Genomic DNA, 14883 nt, shown 5'->3' with positions numbered 1-14883 from the left:
TAGTCCCCCAGCCCGAAAAAGGCTATGAACCCACCAAATGCCTGGATATAGAATACCATTGAAAGACCCCTGCTTAGCAACAATAAATCCATTTCTGTAATGCTGTGCACACAAGGGTCAGGCTAGGACAGGGTCCCAGGTGGCCAAGCAAGATACAGGTGGTTGGCCAGCTTACAATAGACAAAGAAAGAAAGACACTCAGATAAGCCCAAAGCAACTATCCTTGAAAGCTGCAGCCCGGGCTGGTACCAGGAGTTGTGTCCTTAGAGCAGTATTTTTGGGCTCAATCCCTGACCACATTTAAACTAGCCAATTAGAAGCCTGTTACAATGTTTCTGCTTCTGCACCTTGCTTCTGCACCCCCACATCCTATAAAAAAGTAACTGTCCCTTGGTCTGGCACACTAGTCTTCTGTATAGGCTGTCACCCACAAATGTCTGTGACCAATAAAACCCTCTTTCGACTTGCATCCAGTGGTCTCAGCTGTTTCTTGGGTCCTGGGGTCTCCTCAGCTAAAGGTCCTCTCAAAGAGGGTCTTTCAACCATGTCTGACTCACTTTCTTCCAGGAACTTCAGAAATAAATTCAAACCCCACAAAACCTCTTATGTGATGAACATCATCCAGAGTCAGATACAGTTGAGGATGTTTGCAGCTAAACATTTGACTGAAGACAGGGACCCTAATGGAGGTTCTAGGGAAAGGACTGAATTAGCTGAAAGGGTTTGCAACCCCATGGAATGAACATTACCAACCAGGAAAATCCTCTACAACCCTAAGAGACAAAAACACCAACCAATCAGCACACATGGAGAGACCCATGTCTCTAGGTACATATGCAGCAGAGGATGGCATTGTCTGGCATCAATAGGAGAAGAGGCCTTTGGTACAACGAAGGCACATTTTCCCAGTGTACGGCAATTCCAAGGTGCTGAGGTTGGACAGGGTGGTTGGGAGATGGAACACCTTTGTGGAAGCAAGGGCAGGGATGATGGCATGTTGGGGGGGAGGCAATAACATTTGAAATGTAAACAGAAACAACAGGAAAGAAAAGAATAAGTAAAAAATATAGTAAGACCTCAATTATTCCAAGTATGTCAGAAATTGACTGTGTGTTCCTCGATTTCCTGATGTCCAAAGAGTGGCTTTATTCACTCCTTTCTAGGCATCAGATTAAATGCCTCTGAGCTGCCATCACCAAGGTCTGGATATAGAGTTATGTGGGTGAAGATGTCCATTCCAGGAACCTCACAATTCCCTGTTAGGTCAAAAACAGCTCTGAGCTCCTCCTCTTCCCCAGTTAAGGATTACCTGAAGGACTTTCTTACTGACACTTCCCCAGTTCCCAAATACAGAAGCACAGTACTGATCACACTTCCAGACACTTTGGAAGTGGCTCTAAGCCTTCAAGAGAATGTGGTCCTTTCCTGAAAGTCTCCCTTAAGGAACCTCACAAAATGTCTGCACTGCGCTAAGGATCCAGATGCAAGAAGTTCAGCATGGCCTTCATAATTCCAGGTACTTCAGCAAACATCTCCATGTCCCCTGAAAAATCCCCCGAAGCCTGTCGCACCGAGTCACTGAAGCCATGTCAAGGCAGCACAGAAAGACACTCTGAACTCCCTCAGTTCCCGGAACCCCATGTGTGCAGGTCTCTCTTCAAGAGCCTCAGAAAATGGCCTCAACACTGTCACCCACTTGTCCCCTATTCAATTAGCTGAGTGTGGCCTTCATATTTCCGGACACCTCGAAAGATCAGAGTCCTCTCCCCCCAATTCCCACAAACCCGAAGCAATTTGTGAGAGACGCCCTTCCAGATGCCCTGGCAAATGACTCCAAACCCCTCAAGAACCTGGAGCCCCGTGTGCAAATGTTTCAGTACCAGGAGCCTCAGGAAATGGCCTCATTATGCGTTAATTCCTCCAATCAAATGCAGAGCGAGGCCTTTTTAATTCCGGACACCTCAGAAAATGGCTGGAGTCCTCACCCCTCAAATCCCCCAATACCTGAAGGAAGTTGTGGGAAACACCCTTCTGGGCTCAATGGAAAATGGCTCTGAACCCCTCATGATCCTGGAACCCCGTGTGTGAAGGTTTTCGTTTCCGGAGCCTCACAAAATGGCCCTGAGTTCCGGAAGTCACAGATGCACAGAGCACACGTGGACTTCACACTTCCGGACACCTCAGACCACGGCTCTGAGCTCTGCCCCCCACCCCTTAACTGGGTTTTGAAGATACTAGAAGGCTTTACATTTATTTTTCTTACTTTAATTTAGACCTGATATAAGCCTTGTGAATCACATCTTGTAAAGAGGAATTCAGTGCTATATAAACAATCACTTTGTGTTTTAATACTATACAAAATAGTCTTCATATTAAAGTGAATGTTGCTCATTTTTTTACACACGCAGCAGGTTTATCTCGATTCAGAATGATATGATTTCTTGACAGTATATTTTCTGAGCTTTGAAAATGAAATATAACTTCAATGTCAGTTCCTATGAACCACCAACCCAAGAATGTTCATGGGTAGACCTAGATCTCTTCCTGCCAAGTATACGACTGACATACAGCTTGATCCTCTGGTACATCCCCTAATAATGAGAGCCAAGGTTGTTCCCTGAATATGTTGTCTGCCCTTCTGGGGATTGCCTCACCTAAATGGGCCACTTTGGCCTCAGCTGCAGAGAATGAGCCTTGTGTTTGTGACCTGAGCTACCAGGGGACAAGGGAAGTGTGTGAACAGGCAAGGATGGAGGAAGGGAAGAAGTTCTGTGTGAGGAGGGACTGAGAGAAGGAGCTAATAATGGGATGTAAGATGAATAAATAATGAAATTAATTTAAGAAGTGACCTTAAAAAACAAAACAGAAACTGAGAGTATCGTGCTGTTGTGCTTGGTGCAGAGTATGTGCTTTTACAAGCTTTGAGAAGGAAAAAGATTCCATTTCTATACCTTTTTAAAACATATTTAATCAATGAGAATGAGAGATAAAGACCATAAGGCAGGGAACAAGTAATGTCATCCTATTCATGTAAACTACCACTACCCAGAAGCAAATGGCCCGAAGGACCAGGTAGCCTGTAAGAAATGTTCCAACTTAGAGGCTTTTCTTATCTGTTTTCAAACTGATAAGGTTCTACAATCCTGGAGCAATAAAATCGCATGACTTATTAATTCAATTCGTAAATATAAAACATGTCTAGCTAATGCACTTTGTAGTAAAAATAAAAGCAACATTTTGAAAACCCAGAAACCCCAAGTCTCTAAGTCAGTACAGGAAGGATGGAATGTGTCACAATCTCCTCCTGCCACCTCTCAAGGAATGCACAGCTGTGAGACTAGGGACTCTGTCTCACCTGATGTTGGATGGGAACATCCAGTGGACCAGAATGACTGTGTCAGAGCAGAAGGACCATCTGCTGGGCCAGCCTGGTGTAGGTGTTGTTTGTCTGATCTCATAGCATCTCCATCCCTGAAGAGGTAAGCTCTAGGATTACTCCCTGCTTTGTTGGAAAAAATTCCAAGGTTTTCCCTTCGGTGGTTGGATAGGGGCCCTTGTTCCCCACAGAAACGAGTGGACCGATATGAGCAGGCCTGTCTTGGGTATGCCAGGACCTGCATGCAGCATTCCATCAGAGAAGATCCCTGTGGTAGGTAGAAGACTACAGTGGAGTGGACAATTCCATCCCCTTGTATCCTGTGAAAGCCAGAAGCCTTCCTCATGGACTCAGAGGCCTTACTTATGATCACAGAGTAGTCATCCTCATCATCTCCTATGACCCCATCGAGCAATTTTGCACTCGTTGGCTGTTGCTTCCTCCTATATGTGATGGGCAGGAAGTGCATGAAGTACACTATCTTTCTAGTTAGGTTGTCCTGCAGAGTTAATGTGGGTCTGGTACCTCTGTTCTTAATTTCCAGAGGCCCAACAGATGTCCTTATAATTAGACTCATGATCGTCTGGAGAGAGGAGTCACTCTGAAAACTCAGGGACAACAGGCTGCATAACCTTTGGAGGAGAACTTTCAAAGGAACCTCTAATGTCTACCCCCCAAGGGTCTATCTTCATTCAAACTGCACAGAGTGGCCTTCTCTGTTTCAGAAACCTCACACAATGGCTCAGTCACAGCCCCAACCCTGATCATTGTATGTGGAGTTGCAGGTAGAAAGGAGGGCAGGGGTTCATGTTTGAAATTAGAACTGAGGCATCCTGTGATCCCTGGACCCCTCCCAATTCCATTGTTCTCCTGAGAGGCTGAGAATCCTCATATTTCTTTAGACCTGACAGAGAACTCTTTCCAGTGAGTCTCTGCTGTGTGACAGGTGACCATTGTCATTCAATATGTCAACAGGTGCATTGGTCAGTGTGAAGGACAATCAGGGGTGAGGGCAGGGTGTTCTTTGTAGACCACAGAGCAGGCATTAGGAACATCAGAAAAGATGGGTAAAGATGCAGGGATGGAAGCCCCTGCATATGGGGGCATTGTCAGTTCAAGGGACACTGTAATGTTCTGGGAATGGACAGAAAGTCCCACAGTGGGACACTCAGCTACCCCGGATGCAGTCAGGGACAATCTCTAAATACACTGGACTCATGTGCTCACCTTTATTTTAAGGCTGTTATCAGTAGCAAACATAAGGCTCATGGAAGGTCCATCTAGTTTTGGCCTCACAGACATTACAAAGAGCCCTGTGTTTGTCAGAGGGAGATGAGGTGTCACATGTGATTACCAGGCCTGTCCTGGGTATGCCTGGAGAGCCATTCTACATCCCATCGGAGATGATCCTGAGGACATGGACAAGAGAGGAGGATAGCACAGTGGCATTCCTTTCCATCAGGTCAAGGCCAAACATCAGCCTCATGCAGTCATCCACCTTAGTAAAGATCTCAGGGCAGCGCTCCTCCTCATCCCAGATGATCACATACACAATCTCTACCATGGATGTCAGCTGCTTCCTCCTGTACTTGAGGAGCAGGGACAGAATTATATCAACTCTCTTTCTATGGACTGTATCCTGCCAAGGGGACTCGGGGTCAACAATTTCCCATACGTTTCTTCCTGAATCCCCAACAGATGGTGAACTTGCAGTGAAGCCCATGGCATTGTGGGGAGAGGAGACAATCTGAGCATTCTGGGATGAACCCAGCTTTCCTCCCATAAACACAGCCCCTGAGGTTGTGGCAGTGGCTTCCACCTGCTCTGCCTCAGATATGGGGACATGGGCACCCTCCAAGTACCTTCTCTCCCTTTGGGCCTGAGTAGTGTTTAGGAAGTAGAAGTTCTGGCTGTTCTCAGGAGGATCCATGCTGAGCTTTTTAAAGAACACAGCAGGACACCTTGGAGGTCACAGGGGTGAAGACTCATGGGCCTGCAGTGGAAGTGGAGAGAGTAAGTTGACTCTGATAGCTCTAAAGCCAAGGGACAATGTTCCTGCCTGTGCCTCTTATGGCCTTGATAAAGTAGAGATGTGGCTCTCTAATGGATATGCCTAGGGAGCAAAACTCTTCATGATATGGTTAGAAGATTTAGGTAAATGTGGCTTTGTTGGAGGAAGTGTGTCACTGGGCTGAGCTTTAAAGTTTCAGAAGCCTGCCTGCCTTGCTGCTTGTCTGTCTTTTCTCCATCTCACCTCTGTCTCTCTGTCTCTGTCTCACTACCTATTGATCAGGATATAGCTTTCAACCACTTCATTACCATGCCTGCCATGCCTACTGCTATGCTACCTACTAATAGGATAATGAACTGACTCTCTGAAACTGTTGGCCTCAGACACCACTCCAGGGCAGAAGAGGTTACCAGTCACCTACCTTTCACTATAGTCGTCTCACTCAAGGTACTGTGGTGAGCTTTACGTGCAAGGCAGACGTTATAGCAATGGAAATGGACAGACTATCACACTCATCTCCCAGGTGAAGAGCCCTGAAGTTCCTAGCATTGAGAATTTCCCAGATCCCTGACTGTCAGGAGTCATAATAGTACAAGATAATAACTAGCAGGTGATCATCCTGAGATGGCCGGCCTTGAATTTTTAGATAATTTTTGACTGGTTCCCCCTTATTCATCAAGGCTGTAGGGGATTCTTTTTAGGAAAGACACTTGCTTTTAAAATGCTTTTTCTGTTATTATTAAACATATATGACAATCATTAAGTAATAGCACACCCCTTTGGAGCAGATCTCTGCAGATATATGAAGATGTACTGTCTTGTAGTGATGCTATATAAACAGATGACTTTTTAAGTCTTAATTAGCATCCTATAAGAATTCCGAAAATTATAACTGATTGATAAGCTCTTTTAAGTGTGACTGCTATTGGGTCATTTCTGATAGCCAAAACTGCAGGGAGAACTCTGCCAGTCTCCCAAGTGTCACAAGTTAATTGCTCTTAGATAGTAACCAGACTTTCTTCTACTCAGAGCACATTCCAAGAGGTTGTAAAACAATTAACCAAAGGTCATAAAAGGGAACTAATGAGTTATTATAGATGCTAGGACAGAAGATAAAGCATTGACTGGACTTATCTGTACAAAACTTCATTGAAACTTAGTCGTGGTTTTAAACCTTCAGTGAACCTGTGGAGCTGAGAGGTGATGGATGTTTACCCAGATAATTACTCCTGGATAATAATGGATATGCACGGAAACATTCTCTGCTGTAAACTTCTATTTCAGTTTATGATTTGATTTTTTGTGTGAAGTTGTGATGAACGTTTTAACATGTGATCATGTATTCTGAAAAATGTTTAAGTGCCGAGGACAAAGAGAAGAGTCAGAACGGAGTGGAGAACCAAGCTTAGAGAAGTTTTTAGACAGAACTCTTTTAGACAGAACTGTACTCAAGAACTTAGAAGTAAAGGCCTAGCATCAGGAGAAAGTGCATTGAGAGTAAGAGCATCGTTGTGACATCAGAGCAGGAGGACAGAGCAAGATCAGAAATGCAGAGTGGAATAACTTAGAGATTATGGGTAACATTAAATACTAGGAGAGCCATGTGCAGAATGCAGCGGGAAAGAGGAAAGGAGAAGAAGCTGCAAGGAGCAGAAGGAGCAGGCTTCTCCTTACCACGGGACAGAACAGTTCCTTTCTCAATAACAAGGCAGGCTTAGTCTTATTAAGAGGAGCAAAGCTTTTTTTCTTACAAATGGGTTTAATTCACTAAAAAGGGAGAGGCTTTTTCTTTATACAATAAAGATTGAAGCTCATTTTTTCACCCAGAATGACTGAGTTCTTTCTGCACCTGTGCTTGATCTTTTGCTCCAAATGCAAATATAAGTGTGTGTAAGTATGTAATTGTGAGAATGTGTGTGTGTGAGTGTGTGTGATAATGTACTTGTGAGAATGTATGCAAGCTGGGCCCAACTGGTCTGAATGGAAATATATAAATGCACATTCATGAACGTATGTGAGTTTATGCATATTTGCCTATGTAAAAGTTTTTACTTCTGTGCTCCAAACTTCCCCCTAGCTGGATAAACAAGAGATATCTGGACAAAAGAGGTGAGAGAGAGATAGGAGGGACTTTTTTCCCTGAGGAAAAAATTTTCCCTTTTCCCACTTAGAAGAATTTTTCCTTTAGAGTGCACCAGTTCCTGCAGAGATAGAACAAAGGCCACATTACTTAATCCCCTGCTGTTAGGCTACAGGTGTTAATCAGCTAAGCCAGCAGCCTTTTACTCTCAGAAAGAGCAAAAGACTTTTTAGGACTTCTTAGGTGTTATCATCAGCCTTTCAGTACAGTTAGAGAGCTAGAAAGTCCTGTGACCCTCAGATTTAAAGTTATCACCAAAGTCCTACTCTATGCTCTCCACCACTAGCTTCTCTGGGCCAGGAGACTCCCGGCACCTGACTACTAAGTCACAAGGTTGGGAGAATAGCAGGGACCTGCCTAGATCCAGACTAGGTCCAGACTGACCAAGAAGTTCATAATGCTATTAAAATTGAGAATCTTTCAGAAGTGATTTGGCTCTGAGGGCAGAACTCTCATGAGAATTAATGTACCTATAAAAGTAATAACAGAAACCTTAGTTCCTTTTGAAGCTATGAAAGGAATAGTTATATCTGCTTTGCTTTGCTTCTGTTTAATGACATTTTCTTTTAAGAAATCAGAAAAAGGCCAAGTATGATAGAATAAAACTTACTCCCAACCATACGAGACAAAGGCATCTTTAATCCTAGAAGTCTGGAGGCAAAGGCAGAGATCTCTGAGTTTGAAACCAGCCATATGTGTGTGAATATATTATATGTATGTATATATGTATGTATTATGTGCATATGTATTATGAGTTAAAAATCAGCCAAGTCTATATAGTAGAGACCATATCTCAGAACAAAAAATTAAAAACAAAGAAGTCAGAACCTTATTTTCAACATTTGCTTAGAAAACTCCCCAGCACACTACCATATTTGTCATTCACTAACTCAATGTTGCACAAAAACATATGATACAAATCATCAAGTTCTTGTCAATTTATAACAAAATAGTCTATTTCCAGGCTCTCTATTTCCATCTGAAACTTTACCAGACTAGCTCTCTCTCTCTCTCTGTCTCTCTCTGTCTCTCTCTCTCTCTCTCTCTCTCTCTCTCTCTCTCTCTCTCTCTCTCTCTCTCTCTCTCTCTCTCTCTCTCTCTCTCTCTGTGTGTGTGTGTGTGTGTATGCCAGGGATATGTTTGTTGGTGGCACTGTATGGTGCAGGGGGATATAGTATAGAATGGACTTTATTTAGAGCAGGGGGAAGGGAGTTGAGGGGGTAGTAGAGAAGGGGAGAAAGAAAGAGTAGAAGCTGACCATGAGGGGAATGTGGAGTGAAGGGACAAAGGCGGAAGAGGGTAAGAGAGCAAGAGGGTAAAGAGGAGGCAAGCAGCCCCTTTTATATTGAGTCAAGCATACCTGGTTGTTGCCAGGTGGAACGGTAGGGTGAAGCCTTGAAAAAATGCTAACATTTTCAACATTCCATTCATGATATAATGTGTATTCTCTTAGATAATAAGATTTCAATCAATTTCTCCTTTTCTTTTTAAACCAGAATGATTTAAATTTCTTTTTGGTTTGTTTTTATTTTCTTTTTGTTTTTGCATTCTCCCAAAAAATTATTGGAAATTCTCTGCATTTACATTTCAGATGTTATTGTTCAGTTGAGAAAAATTTCCCCTGTACTTATGTCTTCTAAGCTTTTCCTAACTTTCTGTTCTATTAGTTTCAGTGTACCTGAAATGGCTACTCCAGCTTGTTTCTCAGGACCATTTGCTTGGAAAATTGTTTTCCAACCTTTTCCTCTGAGGTATTTTCTGTCTTTGTCACTGAGGCGTTTTTCATGTATGTAGCAAAATGTTAGGTCTTCCTTATGTATCCAGTCTGTTAGTCTATGTCCTTTTATTGAGAAATTGAGTCCATTGATGGTGAGAGATATTAGAGACCATTGATTGTTGTTTCCTGTTATTTTTGTTGTTATAGGTGGACTTATGTTTGTTTGGCTGACTTCATTTGGGTGAGCTGAAAGAAAATTACTTTCTTGCTTTTTCTATGGTGTAGTTTCCATCCTTCTGTTGGTGTTTTCTATTTATTATTCTTTGAAGGACTGGGTTTGTGGGAAGATGTTGTGTGATTTTGGTTTTATCATTAAATTTCTTGGTTTCTCCATCTATGTTAATTGAGAGTTTTGGTGGATATAGTAGTCTGGGATTGCATTTGTGTTCTCTTGGAATCTCTATGACATCTTCCCAAGATCTTCTAGCTTTAATAGACTCTGTTAAGAAATCTGGCGTGATTCTGATAGGTTACTTGACCTTTTTCCCTTACTGTTTTAAATATTCTTTCTTTGTTTTATGTATTTAGTGTTTTGACAATTATGTGATGGGAAGAGTGTCTTTTCTAGTTCTATCTACAACAAATGGTGCTGCTCCAACTGGTGGTTAGCATGTGGATGAATGCAAAATGATCCATTCTTATCACCCTGTACAGAGCTCAAGTCCAAATGGATCAAGGACCTCCACATATAAACAGATACCCTCAAAACTAGAAGAGAAATCGGGGAAGAGCCTCCAACACATGGGCACTGGGGAAAATTTCCTAAACAGAACACCAATAGCTTATGCTCTAAGATGAAGAATCGATAAACGGGACCTCATGAAATTGCAAAGCTTCTGTAAGGCAAAGAACACTATCATTAGGGCAAAACAGCAACCAACAGAATGGGACAAGATCTTTGCAAATCCTACTTATACTAGAGGGCTTATATCCAATATATACAAAGAACTCAAGAACTTAGACTCCAGAGAATCAAATAACTCTATTCAAAATGAGGTACAGAGCTAAACAAAGAATTCCCAACTGAGGTATATTGAGTGGCTTAGAAGCACCTAAGGAATTTTCAACATCCTTAGCCATCAGAAAAATGCAAATCAAAACATCCTGGAGATCAAAACCTCACAGTAGTCAGAATGGCTAAGATCAAAACCTCAGGTGAAAGCAGATGCTGGTGAGGATGTGGAGAAAGAAGAACACTCCTCCAATGTTGGTGGGATTGCAAGCTGGTACAACCACTCTAGAAATCAGTCTGGCATTTCCTCAGAAAATTGGACATAGTACTGCCTGAGGACCCAGCTATACCACTCCTGGGCATATACCCAAAAGTGCTCCAACATATAACAAGGACACATGCTCCTCTATGTTCATAGCAGCCTTATTTATAATAGCCAGACCCTGGAAAGAACCCAGATGTCCTTTAACAGAGGAGCAGATATACGAATTATGGTACATTTACACAATGGAGTACTACTCAGCTATTAAAAACAATGACTACATGAATTCTTAGGAAAATAGATGGATCTAGAAAATATCATCCTGAGTTTGGTAACCCAATCACAAAAGAACACCCACAGTATGCACTCACTGATAAGTGGCTATTCGCCCAAAAGCTTGAATTACCCAAGATATAATTCAGAGACCACTTGAAGCTCAAAAGTAAGGATGACCAAAGTGTGGATGCTTCAGTCCTTCTTAGAAGGGAGAACAAAATACTCACAGTAGGAAATGTGGAGACAATGTTTGGAGTAGAGACTGAAGGAAAGGCAATCTAGAGACTGCCCCACCTGGGGATCCAGCCCCGATGCAGCCACCAAACTCAGATACTATTGCTGATGCCAAGAATTTCATGCTGACAGGATCCTGATATAGCTGTCTCCTGAGATGCTCTGCCAGAGCGTGAGAAAAATACAGAGGTGTATCCTTGCAGCCTACCATTGAACTGAGAACGGGGTCCTTAATCGAGGAATTAGAGAAGGAATTGAAGGAGTTGAAAGAGTTTGCAACCCCATATAAATAACTATACTAACCTACTAGAGCTCCCAGAGACTAAACCACTATCCAAAGAGTAGACAAACCCATGGCTCCAGCTGCACATGTAGCAGAGGATGGTCTTGTTGGGCATCAATGGACGGAGAAGCCCTTGGTTCTGCCAAGGCTCGATGCCCCAGTGTAGAGAAATGTCAGGGTGGGTAGGCAGGAGGGAATGGGTGGGTGAACAACCTCATAGAAGCAGGGGGGGGGCTGATGGGATAGGGAATATGGAAGGTAATCCAAGAAAGGGGATAACATTTGAAATGTAAATAAAATATATCCAATAAAATGAATTTTTTGGGTACACAAATCTTGCTCCATTGAAAGTTTCTTAACCAGAAAAACATAATCAATAAGTAATTATGAATATAATAATTACAACAAAATGTAATATTTCTTTCCCTTTAAAACCATGCTTAATGGGCTGGAATGATGTTTCAGTGGTTAAGAGCACCGACTGCTCTCCCAGAGGTCCTGAGTTTAATTCCCAGCAACCACATGGTGCTCACAACTGTCTGTAATGGGATCTGATGTATTCTTCTGGTGTGTCTGAAGACAGTGACAGTGTATTCATATACATAAATAAATAAACAAACAAATAAATATTTTTTTCAAAAACTATTTTTAACAATGAAGAAAGACAAGGTAAAGAATAGGAGAAAATATTCTGATGAATTGGTTCCAGTCTGTGTTGATAAACACCTGTAGTTACCTTTGTGGCTATTCATTACAATTATGGTTTTACAGAAGATAAAAAAAGGCACTAGAACCAAATGTAAATTATGTGTAGTTCATGCATAGAACAGATATTCCTTGTTAAGTCTAATAAAATAACTATATACAGGTATATAAATCACATGCATCTAAATACAGACACATATATTATATGTATATATTACAAAGATGTTTACATTGTGCAAATGCAAATCACTAGAGTATAAAATGTTGAATAATTTTAAAATAAAATAAGGATTGTCAACAGTCCCCTCCAGCTTCTCCAAAGCTACAATGGACACTGCAAACCAGTTCCTCTTTTCACCCTGAAAGGCTCTCCCATCACTGTTATGCTGACTACTTCCATCACATTTGTGCCCTCTCAAGTAGCCTCTGGAGTTCTAGAAAGAAGAGACAGGGGTTTGTAGAGGAAATAAACCAATGGAAAGGTGCTGAGAGAACACTTCCAGATAAGTTCATTCTGTCTTTGCTACCAGCAATGGGGGAAGCCCAGACATAGTTCCAGACATGACAACCATTGAGTTTTGACCAATTAATCAGAGTGAAATGAAAGCCTATTATGAGGTCTCGAGAAGATCTGTAGAGCAGAGATGTACTGGACCATGAAAAGGATAAAAGCTGAGGCTGACTTAGGTAGAACTACCCCAAATAGAGAGACTCTAAATAATTTATTATTATTTTCTGACATATACCAAATATGGGAATACTTGTTCACAGAGTACTTTCTTCATCTACCTCAGGAGGCTCTGGATCATAATGTCTTTGTTGTGAGAATTATGAAGAAGGCATAAGCAAGACCTATGCCTTTCTAAGGTACCAATGACAAACCAAAGTATCATTCCACAATAGTTTGCTCTGGTGAACCAGTGAGTTTATTAGGCTTACTTCCAGAACATAGGTTAGGAATTCTGTACAGGCAGGAACGTGGGTGCCCCTAAATCAGCCTTACTGGAATGTCTGGAGCCAGCATAGATGAAGGGTTGGTTCCCCTTTGCTACACAGATGGGGCCTCCTTGCCCTAGTCTTTTCCAGCCTGTGTACTCTAGCACCCCCTATAGACCCACAAGCTACATTCAATAAGAATAGACGGCCATGCAAATGACTAGAAGGAATGGCTAGGTAATACAATGAATGACCCTGCCCACCCCTTCATTCTATTTAGCCCATAGACTCATTCCCAGTTAATGCTTGAAAGCTGCCAAAGCTTATCTGATCTGTTTTAGTCAGAAGATAGTACTCTACAAAATTCTTTCCACCAGCTCTTATATTCTTTTGGTCAACCTCTAAGGTCTAGGGCAGATATTAGTCACAGAGTAGTACCTTGAGAGGAATGAACGTCTTGGCAATGAAGTACAGAGGCATTCTAATTTCTGCCTACACATGTAAGAAATATATCTGAGGCCACGATGGCTTCCCCAGGAGAGGAGTTGTAATAGAAAAATATAGGTGAAGATGGTCAAGTCTATCCCAGAGTGAGTCATTACCCTACCTTAGAACATGCAGGGTACAGTTAGTTCCCTCTGGCAAGTGTATGCTAGGACTGGAGATGGTTTGAAAAGTCAAGGTATCACCCAGCATGGTGAATGGAGAAGCAACAGGTACAACTACAGCCCCAGTGCTAACCTTGTACTAACCCCCTGTACCAGGAAATCCACCTAAGCAGCAAATGAAAATGAAGCCCAGTTTCCCCTTGGCCTTAGGTGGGGGAACATGGGTCAGCCTCACCAAGAATATTAGAGGTAGACAATTGCAGAAGTTCCATTCTGGCTACAAACTTTCCACTATAGCAGCGTGGCGCTCCCCTACCCAGTTCTAAGACTCTACCCATACATCATAAATAAATCCATGGAGCTCAAGGGTGAACTATGTTAGACTCATACTATGGTTTGTTGTCAGAACTTTATGAAGATGGGGTAAAGTTCCTTTGCATCTCCCTCAGAAAGGAATTCTAACAGCTGCCATTTTCTGAGGAAAATTGAAAGAGAGTAGAGACAGAAACAGAGAGTTTGAGACTTCTCGATCTCTGGGAGAATAGGTGATGGTAATGAATTGGTGAATTGAGGTTAGGTTTAAGCCTCATCCCAGAAAGAGGTATCCTCAATAATGCAGCCATGCTCACAAGGGAAATAGACTTGTATTTAGACTCACTCCTGCTTCAAAGGACTCTGGGAGGTATGCCTTGTCTTAGAATCCGAAGAGCAATGGGCTCTGGCTCACTTAGTAGATATTGTAATATCCTGAGCATGGACTCAGAAATTCCAGCCTTTCCTCCTTTGTCAACCCTGTACCACAAGGGATATTTCTCAGGCAACACACCCCCATCCTAAGCTTTCTAAAGCACCCTAAACTTCCCACTACTTTTGGAATGAGAATATGCTGGATAGGGTCCAGCATCCCTTCTCTGAACCCAGACATCCACTATGCATGGGTGACATGTAAGCAATTCCTGATTTCCATATCCAGGTCTGAGAGAGCTTAGGGATTTTCTGACAAAGAGAATTGCCTCACCCAAGAGAAGGGACAAGGTCCTGGGCAGTGAAGGTGTAAAATTGAGGAGATCACTAGAGAGCCTCCAGCCCTTCATCTAAACATAGGAACACCCAATGTTGGGTCACCAAAATATATACACAAAATATGAATAGGCCTAACAAGTCCGGCTCTAATGTCATACTAGAAGAGGATGTGTGTGTGTGTGTGTGTGTGTGTGTGTGTGTGTGTGTGTGTGTGTGAATAACTTCATGTACAAGAGCCCAAGTAGGCTAGAAGAGGACATTAAATCTCCTAAAACTAGAGTTGTAGAAGTTTATGAACCA

This window comes from Micromys minutus (assembly GCF_963924665.1).
Source record: "Micromys minutus genome assembly, chromosome: X".
NCBI classification, from domain to species: Eukaryota; Metazoa; Chordata; class Mammalia; order Rodentia; family Muridae; genus Micromys; species Micromys minutus.
This window is presented reverse-complemented; position numbering follows the sequence as displayed.